Raw genomic sequence first — 19,243 nt, 5'->3', positions numbered from 1 at the left:
CTTGTGAAAGAGACCCCAAGTTAGAATCACCTGATTAAGCTGCTACTGAATTCCTGATCCATAGAAACCATGAGATAATGAATATTTATTTGGTTTAAGCCACTAAATTTTAGGGTAATTTTTTATGCAGGATACAGAAGTAATATACACAGAAATAAAGGCAAAGTTTCAACTATGTTGACTGCTCTAAAGGAAAGGTACGCATTACTATACGAGTGACCAACAGACTTCTTTTTTAATACGGAGGTTTGGGAAAAGCTTGTGAGCTCAGATTCAAAGAACAGGAAAGACATTCCTAACGGAACAACATGTGAACTGGCCCTGTTGTTGATTCAAGATTTTTTTGCTGCTTAGCTCAGCAAGGTCCATGTTCTTGTCTCATGACCAGGAAGAAATAGCCACGTGGACATTGAAGAGCGAGTGAGTGGAGTAGAATTTATTAGGCGAAAAGGAAAGCTCTCAGCAAAAAGAGGGGTCCTGAAAGCAGGTTGCCGGTTGCCCACTTCACAGTTGAATAAAAGGGCTTTTTACATATATACTGATGGGCTGGGTTCCCTATTTGTATAAAGCGCAAATTCCTGGTAGCTCTACCCCGTTCCCCCTGTGCGTATGTGGGCTCTTAGTTGGCTGTGGACATATTTAGGCAAGGCCCCTGTGCAAGTTCCCTTATCTGCACAAAACATGGGTTGGAGGTTCTCCAGGGGTCCTTCCGGTACTGTCTGTCAAAAGCAAGCTGGCTAACTAACCCCTTTCATTCCCTCCTTCAGCAACTGCTGTTGCAAAAAAATGGACGATGACCTCTCTTAACTGCTTCCTGCTGACAGGGGGTGCTGTTTTGGAAAAGTGGCAGTTAGGGCTCCTCCTGAGGTCAGTTTAAGGGTCCTGGGAAGAATGGCATGTCCATGCAGGGTTTCATTTGCATCACCATTTGAAGTTTAATGGCCTCCAAGCAAAAAGGAACAATTCGGGTTATTAGAAGACATATATCAAAATGAAACAAGGGGGTAAGGACCGCTCAAAAATCCCAAGGCTGCCAATGTGCTCAGATAGCTGGTAGCTAGCTATAGTTATACCTGCTAAGATTTGGGTGCGTGGGGCTTGGCTTTGGATAGTTCTCTTGGTTTTATTTTTCCAAACAAAGAAACTTCGAGTTATGGGCACCATATTTACTCTTATCACATGGTAGGATTTGCAGGATAATTTTCCAGAACTAGAATATTGATCCAGATTTTTATCACCCATCCCTTTTGTTTCTTCTGAGCTACAGCCAGAGATCGCTGGTTGGTTCACAGGAATAAGCAGGGTTAGTTTAAAATGTAGGCCAAAACTTAAAAACAACTGATGCGATTAGAATTTAATGACAGTTGTATGATAAGTTTTGAAGCATAATTTTTCTTTCTCCAGTCCTCATTTTTGTCAAAAACAAATCATGATAGGACTGAGTTGTTGGCAAAATAAACTTTAGTCCTATACTTGACCAGATTATTGGTGCAGCAAGAATAATTATTTTTCACATAGGCTTTTAAGTTGGCTTTAATGGAACTCTGTTCCACAAGGAATCTCAGATAAGACCTTTAAAAGCTGAGCCCAGTCATGGGTTTGTACCCTGAAATACCTATGAGTTGGGTAAATTCCTCCCTTTTAGAGGTCACAAGAACCTGGGGCTCCTGGGCCTGTTAGAAAGTGATATTCTTTACTCACCACAGGTTAGTAACCCTTTATGGGGACTGTGTAGACAAGGTATGAGGCCAGATTTCCCAAGGGGCTTTTATTGGCTCTGCAAGCCATGCTTGATTCCTTAAAGGGAAGCAAACCCTTCCAGTCAAAACCTTGGTGAAACAACCGGTTTCTCCAGTCATGTCCTGTTGCAAAGGAAAATGAATTCTTATTGCATAGATGCAAATAACTATATTGCCGTAAGTTAAGAATACTCACAAATAGTTTCCAAATTCTGGAGATGCCAGGTGGAGAGAAACAAATATCCTCCAAATTTTGTTCACAGGAGTATACCTTACTCAATTATTAAAGGCTGTAATTAGCTCAAAATAAATTTCCTTGACTCTAAAAGCAAAACAAGGATCAGCAACATTTTAAGCACAAAAGGCTAAAAAGATTACTTCAGTTTTCTGTTAGTTCAGTCCATTCTGTTAACTCTTGTTCTACTTGATATTCATGAACCTTTCAGCTCTTCATGAGTCCTGTATGTTTCTCTCTTTTCCAATGTCCCAATCTCCAAAGATATCAGAAACCTGCCTTTAAGAGCACCTGTCAAAGTATTATATCTGATTATAAGCCATCTTTTGAAAAGGATCAAAGCTAGACGACAATTGTCTGTGAATAACAAAATGTCCAGGGTAGTTACCTCAAAAATACGATTGACAAAGAAATTTGTTTATTTCTGTAGTAATATGGTTTGGCTGTGTCCCCACCCAAATCTCACCTTGAATTGTAATAATCCCCCTTGTGTCAAGGGTGGGCCAGGTGGAGATAATTGAATCATCAGGGCAATTTTCCCTATACTGTTCTCACAGTAGTAAGTCTCACGAGATCTGATGGTTTTATAAATGGGAGTTCTGTTGCACAAGCTCTCTTGCCTGCTGCCATGTAAGATGTGCCTTTGCTTCTCCCTTGCCTTCTGCCATGATTGTGAGGGCTCCCCATCCATGTGGAACTGTGAGTCCATTAAACCTCTTTCCTTTATAAATTACCCAGTCTTGGGTATATCTTTATTAGCAGAATGAGAACAGACTAATACATGTGGTTTACAATAACATAATAACCTTAATTATGATTGATAGCATATACTTAGACATTAGAATGGTAGACATCCCATACGATTTTAAAACATATTAATATTATTCATTAAAATGTAACCTGTGGAAGATTAAACATCACTTTGGCAGTCCCCCATAGCTAAACATATCAAATAATCCTGTTTACCTCTCTCTTGGATGCTCTAGGGGTCCTCTAGCATCCAAAAGCTAGGGGTCAGGAAAGACAGTTTTTGAAGCTGAAGTTTGATTTTGGGAAACATGTTAAATATCTATGTTAGAGGTTCAAAAGCATGTGATATTATGAAATAGAATTCCAGATTAGCATAAGTTCTTTAGCCAAAATGATGACTCAAAAATGAAAAAAAGGCAAAACTTTTCATTATCTTTTACTGTTACATGAAAATCTTGTTTAAGAGAGAAAAAGCCAGATTTCACCCTTACATTAGTCTACTATTAATGTCAACCCCAACTTTTTGTTTTAGTGGTACCTTATAGATAATTTTTTCCAATCTTAGCCAGTTTGGCCATGACGTGAGATTTTTGTAAACCTTTTATAACACTTTACAAATTTTTAAGTAGCAGATCAGTGCCTTAAGAAAACCTCGTTGTACTTTTATTTCAATGCACAATTTATGGAAAGACCATATAATACCTTTTTGAAGTTAATATGATCTCATATAGAATTTCTTTTGGAAGATTAATTTTTACAAACCTTCCACTCTTTGTTTAAACCTTCAGCTTTATCTTATCTAATTCAAAACAATCCTTTAACCCTAGTCCAAAATTTACACTCCTATGCCTTCTGATAATCTTTTACTAAAAACACGTTTTACTTTCCTTACACACCTTGCAGGTGAATCTATTTTCAATAATCTCAATTATATGTTATAACAATAACTGTTAGCAATTTTTAATTGTAGTGTAAAGGCTGGTAAGTTGTTTTAATTATGTACTAGGTGCAGATAAAGTCTGACTCTTTCCAACATAGTTAAGGGCGTGGTTAATTCCATATGTCCTCAAGCCTTATCAAATTGTAAAGCAGGCAAGTCGAACAGTTCTTAAAAGCCAAAGAAGCAGTTTGTAACCTTCAAACATGTAGCAAACCTAGTATCTGACCCACATAATTCAGATCACGTATTTACATTTTGAAGACATTTGTATTTTACCAGTTGTCTTCAAAAATTTTTCTATTTCTCAAAGATTAAAGTCACTTGAACTAACAGGCATTACAGCTTTTATTTATTTATTTTAAAAAAATATTTGATCTAAGCACTTATTTTTCTTTAGGCCAATCAATTAGAGCTATTTTTTATATAACCATCACACACATAACACATGTATGATTATACAGACACAGACAGAAAAAGATCCAGTAATTGTAAGATTCTTCATTTTTGAATCTCCTAGTCAGATCATTGCCCTCAGGGTGGTGCCCTTCAAGAGCAGGGCTAGGAAAGCATGCAGTTTCTAGGGCCCAGTAAACAGGTATAGCTGGAAGACAAAAACAGATTTTGAGAGGAATCTATCCAATTTTAATTCCTGGAGTTCCATGTGGAAAACAGAAGGGATTTTTTTTTTCCAAAATGGGGTTTGTGGCACCTTCTCTGTTTTTCCCCAGGTGTCCTAGGCTATCAGAAGTTATCTTGGGGCCTCTCATGTGTGCATTAATAGTAGCAAATGAAATGGAGAAAAATAATTCATTTGACTGAGAGAAAGTCCTTTTTCCAGAAAAACAAGATCCATGAGGTGTAAAACATAAAGGCCTTTTAAATATACCTCTAGCTTGGATATCCACTTTAAATTAAGCTGAGTGCTTTTTCAGAAAATCCTTTTAAATCCCTTATTACCCTGCTTTAGCCATGCCAAGTGGCCAATGTTTCTAGCTTTTGAACATTACCAAAAGTAACCTCACAGGTGAAACCAACAAGCCTCAATTAAGGTTATGGCTTAACTGTGAGTGTACAACGTATTTTCAAAGAAGTGGTAAGCACTTCCTACAAAATCTAGAATCTTTAAAGGTGGTTCAGAGAAAGAAAGATTTAAGAAAGGAAGCTAGAATTTGTTCACAGAGGGGAAAGGAATCAGCAAGTTCTAAAAGTCACATAGATACTAACCTGAAAGTACTCATTCCCTATGCCAAAATTTACCCCGGGCCACCATTTTAAAATGGCAGAGGCCAAAAGAAAGTACTGCCACGTGGTTACAAGGTCAAGCTCCCAAGGACATAAAACAAAGTGGAAACCTGCAGCAATGTTTGTTACTGCCCAGTTTGCTTGTTGGCATGAACAACAGGCTTGTGGGGTCCTAGGCTTGCATTCTATCCTAAGGTATTCCTCCTTATCATGGAACCATACAGAAAGACACAAAAAGCACACCAGATTGGCTACAGCCTAAGACTGGCCTCACAAATCCTTTTTTCCATTAATCCAGACTTTACAGAGGATACAAACAGTAATTTTATCATTTATTCAACCATTCTGCACAGGGAGAGGGAGGCCCAAAGTCCAACTGTTAAGAACTTTTACCCTTTTACCAGCATGTCAGACTTCTGAGTTTCCTTCCCCTGAGCTCACTTTTAAGCCAAGCAGTTTAAGGTTTGGGGAAACTAACTTTTCCTACTTTGGGGGATATATCTGAGGGGAGTGTCTGGTGGTATGGGGACACAATTACCCATCTGTGAAGAGAGGACAGAGTAAGGATTTTTTTTTTTTCCCTCAAAGGAATCCCAGTGATTCAGGAGGCATTTGAGAGAAATACAGACTGAAGATGATTGGTTACTCAACTAGAAAGAGGGGAACAAGGCATCCCTAGTTCCTTTTTTCTCCCAGGGAATAACTGGATTATGTGAGGGAGAGAGAGAAGAGCCATCCTCACATCCCTGAGTCCCTGTAACCTTGGGAGGGTGTGGACCATGGGTGCCAATGTGGCTTTTCACCCTTGTTAACAGGGGGCCTAGGAGGTGGGAATTATCCACATTTACCCACATACTGCCTTTCCTCTGCTGTCAGTAACCTGTGAGTTTCCTAGACCTTGTCTGTGCCATGGATGCTAGCATAACCTCTATCCATGAAATGGGAGGGGTCCTAATTGGCAGGAATTAGTCATGCTAAGGTAAATCTGTGGTGCTGAGTCCTCCTCAAACAAGGGAGAGTAAAGAGTGTCTTGTGATTTGGGGTCCTGGCTTAATAAGATGTTTTCCAAAAGGGAAAAAAAAAAAAACCTCTCACATAGAAAAGCTCCCTGTTTTCGCAGGGCCATGTTAGAAAAGAAAAAAACAGCTTAAATGTAGGATGGAGAAAATGCCTGAGGGAAAATCCTCTAGCTCTATGCAAATGGGTTCCTCCAACAGGGAGAGAAATTTCAGGGAGAGAAACTCTTAATCATTGTTCCCTCCTTTTGGCTAGGCCAGAGGTGGAAAGACTGTGGGCCCATGGCAGGAGGTGGTGGCTGCAGCTCATTCCTGCCCCATGTGGCTGTTGGATGCAGCATGTGCATGTGCAGACATGGCCATACACGCTAGCTGGGAGGGAAGTGGGGAGGATGGATGCCTCTGCTTGCCTTTCTGTTCCGAGCGTGTGCCTGTGGCCTTTGGGGTGGGGGTGTGAGATGTGCCTCTAAGAACAGACGGAAATCGCATTGTTCTGAATGGCATTTCTGATGGCTGGGGTAAATGCTCACTCTACCTAGTAATATCTGCAGTTTGCAGCAACATCTTTAACATTATAAAAGAAGAGCTAAGTGCCATGATAATCCTGGAACACAAGAAGGAAAATACTGTAGAAAAGACTGGATTGGAATAAGGCCGACATTCCCAACCCTTGAGAGTGATAGGGGGTTTTTGGGGTACTCTCCAGCATCCTGTCCTCTGTAGCTGTGCCATTCATTCTTATTTGGCTCACCAGAGGTTTGGTGCTGCATCTGCCTTCAGAAAAAGTCTGAGGAGGAGAAGACTCAGAAATGAAAGCAAAAGGTTTCGGATCTGCAATTTACTCACCCGCCAGGTATTCTGGACAAGCCCCCAAAATGATGAAGGTTTTTTGCTCCTTAGCTCAGCTAGATCTGGGTTCTTGTCTCATGACTAGGAAGAAATAGCCGTGTGGACATCAAAGAGTGAATGGAGTAGAATTTATTAGGTGAAAAGGAAAGCTCTCAGCAAAAAGAGGGGTCCTGAAAGCAGGTTGCTGGTTGCCCCCTTCACAGTTGAATACAAGGGCATTTTACATACATGCTGATGGGGCTGTGTTCCCTACTTGTATGAGGTGTGAATTCCTTGTCGATTCACCCCATTTCCCCCATGGGCATGTGGGTGCTTAGTCTGCTGTGGGCATGTTTAGGCAAAGCTCCTGTTCGAGTTCCCTTATCTGGACCAAACAAAGGTGGGAGGTTCTCCAGGGACCCTTGCCTTACTGTATGCCTGAAGCTAGCTAACTCCTTTCATTATTATAGCCAAATAGGTTCTTCTTGCCTGATGCCCAGAAAGTTAATATGCTAAGAACAGCAGTAGTTGCAGCAGAGATAGTGTTTAGTCATAGCACTTTAATTGGGAGGAGGATGGGAGATATTTCTCCAATCTGCCTCTTTAAGAGTTTGGAGGCTAGGGTTTTTAGGGGTAATTTGGTGGGCAGAGCACTAGGGAATAGGTATTGCTGATAGATTGGGCATGAAATCATGGTATTGTCCAAACTGCCTTCATGTGCTGAGTCAGTATCTGGGTGCAGGTGTTATAGAACTAGTTGAGTCAGTTCCTTGGTATGAATCATGATCCTGTTGGTATCAGGTGGTATGGCCGAATGCATGAGTCTGAAAAATATATGAAAGATCAATCTTAGGTTTTGATAATAGTGCTGTTATCTAAAGGAGCACCTGGGGAAGACTTTGACTTTGGGAGACAGAGAGAGACAAAATCAGAGGCAGAAGGATTGCTTAAGTCCAGAAGTTGGAGACCAGCCTTGGCAACATAGTGAAACCCCGTCTCTACAAAAAAATTAAAAAAAAAAAATTATTCTGGCGTGGTGGCATACACCTGTAGTCTCAGCTACTTGGGAGGCTGAGTTGGGAGGATCGCTTGATCTGCGATGTCAAGGCTGCAGTGAACTGAGATCCCACCACTGCACTCCAGCCTGGTTAACACACTGAAACCCTGTATCGAAACAAAACAAGACAAGACAAGACAAGAAAAGAAGAGACAAGAGACAAGAGAATACAAGACAAGACAAATCTTGTGACTCCTGAGTAGTAAGCAAGCTAGGGAACAATGGCTGGTTATTGCTTAATGATGCTTATAGCTTAACAGAATTCAGGTCCTTACCATAATTCTAACCTTGTGGCCTTTCATTATTTTCACAAAGGCAGTTTCCATCCTGAACAAAGAGGAGGTTAGTTTTAAGCAGGGACTATTATCATCCTTACTTTAAACTGTAAACTAAATTCCTCCAATAGTTAGCTTGGCCTACACGGAGGAATGAACATACAGACAGCTTATGAGGTTAGAAGTGAGGTGAAGTCAGCTATGTTAGATTTCTCTCAGTCGTATTATTTGCAAAGGCAGTTTTACTGTTATGGGAAAAAGCAGGACACTTGAGAAACCAAACGTCAAAAGACAAAATGAAAACAAATATAGTTTAAAGATGTTAATTGGCTTTATTTACGATTCTAGAATTGGACAACACTTAATTCCATAAAATAGAATGATTGTTACAGTGAGTGGACCAGAGGAGACTGGTTTTATAGATAGAAAAGGGCCGAAGAAAAGAGAAACAAAGAACAAGAAGTGGATTGGTCACTTCAAAGTTACTTTTCTAGTAAGGCAAGAACAGGGAAACAGCACAATAAAAAAAAACTATTAATATCAGGTTACTTAAGTTTACTTATTTTTGGGTAAGTGTTAAAGGAAGAAGGAACTTCATTATCTTGCTGCTGGCCTATTTTGGAAATTTGGCTATTATTTTTCTCTCCTGATTTATTGGAAAGTCAGATAACAACTTAGTTTTGATTTGGTGACTGGGAACTTTAATGCTTTGATTTTGATTTTTAGTCTAGTGTATTGGGGCCTAGTGCAGGAGCTTAGCCCAAAACAGTAGATTTCTATAATTTTTATTTAACGTGAAAGCCGTGTGGCTAAGTGTAGACAGCAAGGATGTATGGAAAAAGGTGAAGTTAAGGAGAACAGAAAATGCTAGGCCTTAGACCATGTTAAGAATATTTGGTCTTTAAAAGCTGTGGGAATTCATTGAAAATTCATTAAATTCATTTTGAGCAGAGGATGTGGGCTAACTAGATTAGATAGATATTTTGTAAAGAACATTCAGATTGCCTTGTGGAAAATAGATTAGAAGTGGTAGGCTGGGAGTGGGTTGTGCAACAGTAGATGAAAGGAGACCAGTTAGAAAGCAATTGTATTAAAGAGATGGTGATAGTTTAGATAGAGTGGTAACAGTTTAAATGGAGAGAGGTGGGCAGATATGAGGGATTTTGAATATAAAATAAACAGAATCTGGTTAAGAGCTAGATATGGGAAGTGAAGAGAGGGAACTGTTAAGGTGGGTGTGTGGCCTTGTCGTAGGATGAACAAGGACCCTATTTTTTTTTTCCTTAATAGAAGATCACATATTTTTTTGGATGTTTTTAGATGCTTTTCAGACAGCCAGAATAGAGCTTCAAGAGTCAGTTAGATACACTGTTTTGGAGCTCAGATGTAATGCCTGAGCATGAGACAAAAATTTACCAGGTTTAATTCTTATTAAGTCATAACCCATGTGATACAGTCCTTGAGGAGTCTTATAGTCAAAAGAACACAGTCCATTAAAACAACAATTATTTAAAAACAATGCAAGTTCTTTATGCATTTCTCAAAACCATGAAGAGACTCTTAATTCCCAGCAGTACTCTCTAGTATTGCTATTGTTCCCTTTCTCATCTTTTGTTTTCATCAAATGCAGCTGGTGTTCCATTCTTTTTTCAAAAACTACTGAAGAAGCTACCCCTCTACTCTCATCTAGGCTAGTTTTATTCTAATTCATCCTTCTTCTTTTGTACTTTGCTCTGTATTATTTACGTTGATGTAATGGTTCCTATTTTGACAACATAGGACCTTCCTTGCAATGGATAATAGGGAAAGAAGCTGGTAGCATAAAGCCAGATGTTCCTTTGATGCCTTAGGAAGAGGAAAGTCAGGGAACACTTATGGAAACAAAGACGCATTAATGATTTTTGTCATGTAACTGAATGATCAGCATGTAAGTAAAAACTAAAACCATGAGCCTAGATGAATTTTGCCTTGAGAAAAGATATCTTGATCCTTGAGTAGTTCCATCATTTAATGACTCGGTTTAGGAAGATGAGCATAGAGGAGACTGATTAGGATCTCTGTTGACATCTGACTGGAACTTCTGAGCTAACTCTTGCTTTAGGCTGCAGCCTAGGCCTGCGTTTCTTTGAAAAGCCTTTTTTGACATTTCATTTCCAGGTTAGGTTCTGCTCCAGCAGGCACTGATTGCCTATTATGGTCCTTATCATTGCTATAATTATTTATTTAATTGCATGTGGTCCCCAATAGACTCTAACCTCTGGGAGGATGAGAGACAAGTTCATCATTTTAACCCCAGTAAGTGTAATCTTTTATGTAGTGGATTGCAATACGCATTTGTTTAATTAATTCAGGCAGGTATTCTCATTTGGCTCATTAGGTTTCATATGTGTATGTCAATATTTTCTACTTAGCTTACTGCCAAAATATATAGATCTGTTCTTTAGAAAACAACATAAAATAACTGTACTCCAGGTTCTTAAATCAGATTATGACTTTGACCTCTCTGTCACCTAATACCTATAAAAAGTTTGGGGGAAATAAAATTTATGAAAGACTGCAGTGTACTTGGACCATATAATTTTTGCACTCTTAGAATTACTCATACTCATGTTTCACTGTTATTCCATAGCTTATATAGAGAAATATTAAAAGTATTGCAACTTTGAAACTCATTATTGTGTTTACTCCAGAGATGGAGGAGGAAGTGGTGATTTACTGTCTTATCAGTTTATGAGGACTAATAGGAATTTTTTTCTTTTTTTTTCAACTTTTATATATCTTTATTCTTCAAACTTTATGTCAGATTACAAATAAATAGTCCATACCATGTAGCTCTTTATGATATACATGTCTTCAGGCAGAAAACAGCAACAACCAAGAATACATCGGAAATGAACTCACAGTAAATAACCAATTTTAAGTAGAGAAAGGACATATGACATTTCAGTGTGGTCCAATATGTACACTGTTTAAAAGTGGATCCCCCTGTAAAACATCACAGATGTACATAATTCTTATGGAAAAAAAGGACCCCACACATCAGAGATTTTTAAAAATTTTTTCAAAGTTGTATCACAGGGACTAGTTGTTTAAAAATGGCAAAATCTTGAGTATTTTAGCAGCAAACAAGTAAGTTATTCCAGGTTAATCTATTTTTAAACGTTGCTGAAAAAGTTGCAAGCTTTAGAGAACATTATAAATATCAAATCCACTACTGAAAAGCAAAGTAGTATTTAGAAAGTAGATACTACTTTCAGGTTTGTTCTCTGTCAGCAAAAACTTAATGAAGTTTCTGCCAAGAAGGATGTCAGTGGAGGAGCGGTGGGAAAAAAATGGAGGTGGCCACCAGTCTTTGCTATAAGTTGCTAAACTTACTGGAACATGTAATGTTTATGAATTCTTCATACAGCTTAGCTTATTCCCAGTAAACAATTGTTCTTAAGAACCATTCTTTTAGATCTATATCCTATTGTCAGATATTTGTATTAGATTTAGCAATTTGAAATTCCTTAAACTTTTCCTCGCCAAATATCTCCTGGTTAAACCAGTATTTCTTATATGAGTCATAATTGGGTGGTTTTTTCATTGAACAATTTTTCCCTCTTGAAAGGGTAATTTTAGACGATATTATTTTTAAGTCACTAACATAGTTTTGCTTACAGAGAAATTTGTTTAAAAGGGGACTCTACTTAATTTCATGTTCTACTGTGGCATTTGACACCTGGCATCTGACATTTTAGGACTGAAAGGAATTATAGACTTCATATGAGAAAACAAATGAAACTAGATAGAGTATAAGCCTGCCTCATTAGATGGTTCAATCAGTGATCAGCCAGATATTCATCTGACACTATTTCAAGTCACAATTATCAGTATCTCTCCTTTGAAGCATTAACAATTTTTTCCTAGATACAATCTCTTTTTTTTAATCATCTGAAAGCAAACAATTATTCTAAAGACAAGGCATCAGAAACAAATTCTCTCCACCCACCGAGATTTTTTTTTCAAAGTGCAGTAGCAGGAAGGCTTATTTTGAATGACCAGGGTTTAGATATATATATGTGCGTGTGTCTAATTTTTGGTGGATATAGTGAATGATGCAACCATTTATGTTTCTCTCTCGTAGTGGTTTTTAGGAAACTTATTGGTAAGTTTTGTGGCCTGCTTATATTAAAGGATGTAAATATTTTATGTCCTTTCTTTTGAGTAACAGTCATACCACTGATTATACTTTTTTTTTGGACACATTTTATTCAGATGGCAGTCTGATCACACATGATCCAAGAACACTGGAATAGTAAATCAAATATAATTAGATGTTGAAGACTTGTTGTCATACATTATAGGCAATGGTGCAATGCTTACTTATGATTGCTCCAATATAAAACCACATTTACACCTCAGTGGCCACTGAACCATTCAGCACAGCTTCCTTAACTGTCAGCTTTTAGAAGCTAGCAGTGTGAGCACTGTTGACTGTTTTCTTCAGGCTCTGAATAGCTGTCAGGATCTCAGTAGGAGTTGGAGGAGTTAGCTCAACTTTGGCTTAGTATCTAAATGTGGCCAATCTAGGCTTCAAATAAGTCACAGCAGTGTTCACCAGTGCTGGAGCCTCCTCCTCCAGGTTCCAGACAAATCAGACCATGGTTTTAGGATGAAAAATCCATGGCCCCAAATGGCTAGCTAATTATACTTTTAAAATTCCTCCTATCTTTATTGCTACCTTCATCTCTTTCATATTTCCATTTCTTAACTGTTTTACTTTCTGTACTAATTTACCTTTGTAAGTCATCTCAGAATTTTTTGAATTTAATTTTTTTTAAGTTTTTCATATGGCATGAAAAAATTACTTGTAGACATCTATAACATAATGGATCTCTTATTGGTAATTTGTTTGGGAACTGCTGACTTGGTACTAACTTTGATTTCTCTCACTGGATTCTTAGACTCTCCAGGATGTTAGGACTGGCTGTGGCCTGTGGAACACCTCGTCTTGTGCATTCTGTTTTCTGAATAAAGTGTCTTCTTTGTTTTCCCTGCAACGAGTGGTCTTTTGTTCCTCATTTCTGTGGTCCTTTACCCATTCTCCCAACCCAATGGCGTTTCAAAACTGTTTAAAATTAAAAAAAATTATTAATATAATTGCTTACATTATTACTCTGTGATTTAATAAACTGAGTTAGGTAAACTATATAATAAAAGTTGTCCTCTTTTTCATATTATGTTTTGTAATTTTTTTGAAGAATCATTTAAAGCTTTAGATTTATTCTAGAAAAGTCTGTAATTGAATTATACCATGATAAGCTAAATCTGAAAATTTAAGAAAGTTTCTGTGGGATAGATGTATGATGATTTTAGGCTTTTCTTCACATCTAAATTTTGTTTCCACTGCTATTTTAATGAGTTAGGAAATATGAGATATTTAAATATGGCTAGGTAAAGTTCATTGAACACTTTAATGTTGGTTATATTATTTATATCCTCTATATAGTTTAAAAAACAACTAGCATATTTTATAGATATATTTGCAAGATTGATTTTAAAATAATATATTTTCATTGTTTTGTTAACAAATCAAACTTTTCAAGCTATTTCTGACCTTTAAACCTTTCTGGAAAGTTGTTCCGTATCCTTCCGGTCATCTAAATTTATCACAAGGTTTTAACTAGGAAGGTTGGTGAACCCTCTTTCCTTTTGATCTTGCATCCTGGCCAGTGCTTGGATATTTCTTGTGTAAGAAAAGTTTTGGTAGATGAGTCAGTGCACTGAGTCATAGGCAGCATGAAGCCTTTAGTGTTCTATACTAACTAATTGGAAACAGTTTCAAAATTAATTAAGGCACAGTTGTCAGCTCAGTGTTACTGATTGACATCCCACCAAAGTATTTTGTCTTTTGGCAACTTGCTTAATTGTTCTTTGGTATTTAGATTTTTGTTTTGCTTTATAGATTTTTAAAAATCTGTTGAATAGACCTGTAGTTACCATGCTGATTTTTATTTTTTAGACTCCTGTAATGAACCCTGTGTCATTGTGATTAATTTCTTCCTTGTTCGATGCCTTTTTTTCTCTTAAAAAATATTCAATACAATATCTTTTCTTTTTATCTTGCTAATTTATCAGTCTATGAGAAAGTGTGTTATGCCTCACACAAACTAGTTCATAAGTAATAGCATATTGGTTTGTTCAATAATAGCCCACTATCCAATTAAACATTACGTTTTACTTAATAAAAAACAAATTAAGTGGCTTGCTTACATTCCTTTACATTGCATTAATTTGACTTTAATAAATTCATTAAAAATGACATTTTTAAAAGTCTTTTCCTTCATTAGGAAAGGTTCATTAGGTTCATATTTGTTTAAAATAAAGTATTTGAAAGAAAGTATTTCATTTATGTAAAGAATTTTGCAAAGAGGGATTGATTAGGTGTTCTTCATGTTTACAGAAGAATAAACAAAAGTAAATCAAGACCAGGAAGGTATTTTGGCTTAAGAGAGCAAGTATGTTCTGGCAAAATGATAAAATGCTAGAAAGGATTACTGAATACAAGAAGAAGAGAAGAGAACTCACATATTAAATACCTGATAGGTTTCAGGCACTTTATATATATTATTTTTCTAAATCCTTCCAGCATCTCTGAGATGGGAATTATTTACCTATAATCAAATGTGGATCTTGAAGCCTCAACAATATCTGTATAATAAACACCTAAGGCAATCTACAATAGCATTTTAGTGTGCTGTCTAGTGCCAGATTCAGGCGTTATGCTGAAGGAAAATTCAGGAGAAGCATTTGATCTAGTTACAGAGTAGACAATCTTTAGGGCAGTAAGTGGATTACACATCTTTCAGTCATTCCTCTGAAATATTTCTTTTGAAGTTATTGATTGAAATTGAGACACATTTTATAATTGATGACATGTTATAATTTAATTGGCAGTACCTTTTCTTCATAGTATGTAAAGTTAATGCTGCATCTCATAATCAGTATAATCTTAGATTTGATAGAGTACAGTAGATGGTCAGTCTTTGATGGAATACAGTATATGATCTTTATCACTCCTTAGGAAATTTTAAGAACAACAGTAACCTATTGGTTTTTTGTTCATTATCCCTAAGTTCTGATGAGATGATCTTTGAAAAATTCTGTGGTCAAATGTGTTTTAAAAACACAGCATAATCTATCCTTCTCTTGGAGATATAAGAATTCTAGCAAAAAAACCAACATTTTTACCTTTGTTTAACCCATTGTGCAAACTTAGTTGATCATATATTTCCTCCACCCTGACAAACTCTTTTTTACTTACCTAGTTTTCAAAGGACATTATGAATGTGCCTGAGGAGTTTAATGCTCTATCTAACTTTGGGAAATGCTGGGTTTCTTGTTTTTTTACCTAAAATTGAGTATTACCAGTTAGAGTCTAAATCTTTCTGAGGGTCCACACAGTGTTCTCTTCAGTCTTCTTATCCAACCTCATTTTATTCATGTATATTTTGCTCATAGATTGGCCAGAACTACATTACCAATTTCTTATTCTTTTGTTTCAACTTTTACTTCTTGAGCCATATCTTGGTATATGGTTTTTCATTTGCTAGCAAATTGTGATATTTGAAATTTATTAACTGGATGTTTAGAGTTTCATTAAAGATTCTAAACAGAGAATTAATGGTCATGTATAAATTGGAAAGGAAAAAAAATCAATTTTTCTGGCATTTTATGATACCTAAAAGTCAGGTTATGGTAGCCTTATTTCCATGTTACACTGATTGCTTCAAAGGTACAACATTTTTCATCTACAAAGACTCTCTGAAGAATAAATCCTATTCCCTGCTATTTTTCTTGTTTCTTTCTTCACTCCCTGGCCGTCACATCTTCTTCCTTCCCCACTTCCCTCTACCTTCTCTCAAAAATCTGGACTCAGCTTATTTACTGATTCTATGTTCTGTCAGCATTATTTAATTCTGTAATATTGGGTCATGCTTATTTCTAATTGTATTTTCCATCTTTATAATTTTGCTTCTCTAGCCCTACTTTTAGCACTTTACAAGAGAACTTGTCTAAGTCTTTGGCTTTTTATACCTAAGCTAGATGAGCTTCTATTTACCAATTTCCCTGATTGTCACAGTAGTTTATCACATTTAAGTCACCAAGGGATTGAGATAAACTGATTTTATTTCAACTTTTTCAAAATTCTTCCTTACCTATGGTATTTGTAGTCATGGTCTATGCTTGTGGTGGTCAGTCCTGTCAAGTAGTATTCTTGTTTGTTTTGTTCCTATCACTGTGCTAACCATCTTAGACTTTATGTATTCTGTGTTTTTAAACACTGATCTCAGTGAGGAAAAACCCATTAATTTATAACTTACTGCATTCATAACATAATAATACTGCATTAAAAGGATGGGAAATAGAATAGAAATGTGGATTGGTACCACATTGTGTAGCAGTTTGACTGCCAAACTAAGACACTGCTAGGCTAAGGCAGCTTTTGAGAAAGGGAATAATACACTTTATTTTTCCTATTCTGCCATGTAGTTAGCTTAAACACTTGAATTATTTCAAGTAGGAGCTTGGTACTTTATCATCACATCTTCTGGACCTCAATTCATTTTCTGATTTTTTTTTTTAGCCATTTCTACTTTGAAGAACCTATGTAATAGGATTTTTCTGATAATTAGAGCTTGTTCATAAAGTGTTTAACGAACAGTACTTGGCACAGACAGATGATAATATAATGACAAAAATACTGGATTATGGATGTAGCTGAAGTGTATGTGTGTTTGTGTGGCAGGGGTGAGTGGTGGGTGTTGAACTACCAAATGTGCTCTAATCTAGCCAAACTAGCCATGTATCAGATGTACCACACCAGGGCCATTCTTGCAGTTTACATTTTTTAGACTGGAAATCAAGAGACCTGGGTTCTTATCCCAACTCTGTGTTACTTTGCAGGTTACCTTTCCTTCTAGGCCATGGTACCTTCATAGATAAAATAATGAATTTGGATTAGGTAATTATTAGATTTAAAATATATGATTCTTTAGGGATAGGCAAGGAGTGGCTGAGGATCCATTAAGGAGAACATGTAAGTAGGATCATCTCTTTTATCTCATTGCACTGTTTCTGGTGGATTTTGTATATGACTTCGGAATTCGTGTGCTTCCCATAGAAATTTATTTTCGATACAAAAAGGCCTATATAAGAAAGCACTATAACAAAACAGTACTTAAATTTTATTTAAAATATATTTGCATTTCTCAAATTGAGAGTCAATAAAGAAAATTCTGAGGCAAGAAAACATCTCTGAGATGCTTTGCAATTGGAAACACTCACTGAGACAACTGAGGAATTTAGAAAAATAAATTGAATAATATTTGATAAATTTACACTCTCAGCAAACTCAGGGCCCAATGTCGCTTCTTTGAATTTCAAATATAGAAACTATAGGCCTGCCATTACTCAGGGTACATCTCTTGGGCAGGCAGTCCTAAACTCCTGGTCAGATTAGGTTTGAAAGGTTTAATCAGTTCTTATCCACTGCACCCCAGCCCGCCAATCTCCTACAGTGCTCTTTTGTGTCTTATTGTCAACAGAGTGGGGCTAGATTTCCAAGATAACTTTCAATTTATTAGTTATACTACATTAGTATAGTATTGATCTTTTTTCATTTGGCTTTTGTGTTTCATTGGTTCTTTTGTTTTCTCTTTTCTGTTGCCTATTTTCTATATTCTTTCTTCTTACTGCCTACTTAGCATGAAATTGAGGTGGATTTGTGTGAGAGATATTGAGGGAACAAAGGAATTGGACTGATAAAGCTTCACTAACACCTGTTCCTCAAACACACACACAAGCTAACATTTATTATTTTGAATATGGAGAGAGAGGAGACAATGAGAAGAAAATTAAAAGGAGAGTAGGTGAGGATATTGAATTGGAAAAGATATTTTAAAAATACCTGTACTAACTTTAAAATGGGAGTGATTTTAAAAAATGAAAAATCCCTTTCCTTTATACACATATCGCCCGTGTGATAGAAAAAAAAAAAACCTAAAATGTATATAATTTCATTCTAAAGGAAAGAACTTTGTTGCTCTCGCCTTCTAGTTATCAGTTTAGAAATCCTGCTCATTAGGGTTGGAATGTTAAAACCAAGAAAATCATTGCTGCCTATTCAAGAGTTGAGACTTTAGCTTTACTTTTCTATGAGTCTTTATTTATCAAAGGTATTCTCAGGAGGTAATGATGAACCTGAAACTGTTCCAGCCTGTGCTGAAATACTCCCACACCATGTTGTTGGAATAGATTTAAGCACTGTTTGTAAACCCATGCCAGAAAGTTCGTCCCATTTGAAGTTTTTGCCGTCAGTTAGATTAAGAGGAGGAAATTCCCATCTGTTCAGAGGCAACAGTGACCAAAAAAAAAAAGAAAAGAAAAAAAAGGTAATAAGAAGAGTTTTCCGTGCTTTTTGTGATGAAAGGTTTTCACTGGGACGAATTGTTTTCACATGGTAAATATTTGGATCTGATGTTCAAAAGATGTATTTGGACCTAAACTAAAAACAAAGTTATAACTCTAAATATTATACTATATATAATTTACTTGTTTTGGTTGGTATTTGGATTTAAAACTATTAGCATACTTGACTGCTTAATATTCACCCCTCTCCTTTCTTTAAAACATCATATGCCCACCTTCTCATCTCTTACCATGCTGACTGCAAGAACCTCTTAATTGGCCACTTACTTTCAATATATCTTTTAATTTGCTGTTATATGGGTCTAACTTTAGATCTGATCACATCATTTTCTAGGGTAATAGTTTGCAAATTACTGGCAAAATGTACAAAGTTCCTTTACCACCAGGCCCATTTTACCTCTTCAACCTCCCCTTCTGCCAACATGCCCTACTTCCTACTTGATAACCATATGAGGCACATAATTTTCTTTTCAGGTCTCTGACTTTGCACATGCTTCTGTCCATTCTTTCTTCCATGATGACATTTATTACACTGTTCACTACCCTGTTTGCTCTTTCTTCCAGGATAGAGTTATTACACTTTTTGTAATTGTCTCTTAACTTGCCTGTTTCCTCTTTAAAACTATGGAGGGTTCATACCTACTTTATATATTTCTAGAATTTAGCACAGTACCTCATTCAATAACAG

At 36.6% G+C, this 19,243-nt stretch overlaps 1 protein-coding gene and 1 pseudogene across 4 annotated transcripts in view; one reads left to right on the top strand and one right to left on the bottom strand.

Annotated features, from left to right (window-relative positions):
• METTL15 (methyltransferase 15, mitochondrial 12S rRNA N4-cytidine) overlaps nucleotides 1–19,243 on the top strand; it is a 214,056-nt gene that overhangs the window by 25,901 nt on the left and 168,912 nt on the right. The gene's annotated exons all lie outside the window — the stretch shown is intronic.
• On the bottom strand, nucleotides 12,416–12,727 carry LOC129484299 (ATP synthase subunit g, mitochondrial-like; annotated as a pseudogene).

The sequence above is a fragment of the Symphalangus syndactylus genome, chromosome 6, assembly GCF_028878055.3.
Source record: "Symphalangus syndactylus isolate Jambi chromosome 6, NHGRI_mSymSyn1-v2.1_pri, whole genome shotgun sequence".
Taxonomy (NCBI): Eukaryota; Metazoa; Chordata; class Mammalia; order Primates; family Hylobatidae; genus Symphalangus; species Symphalangus syndactylus.
The sequence above is the reverse complement of the archived record's forward strand: the minus strand, read 5'-3'. Positions and strand labels throughout refer to the sequence as shown.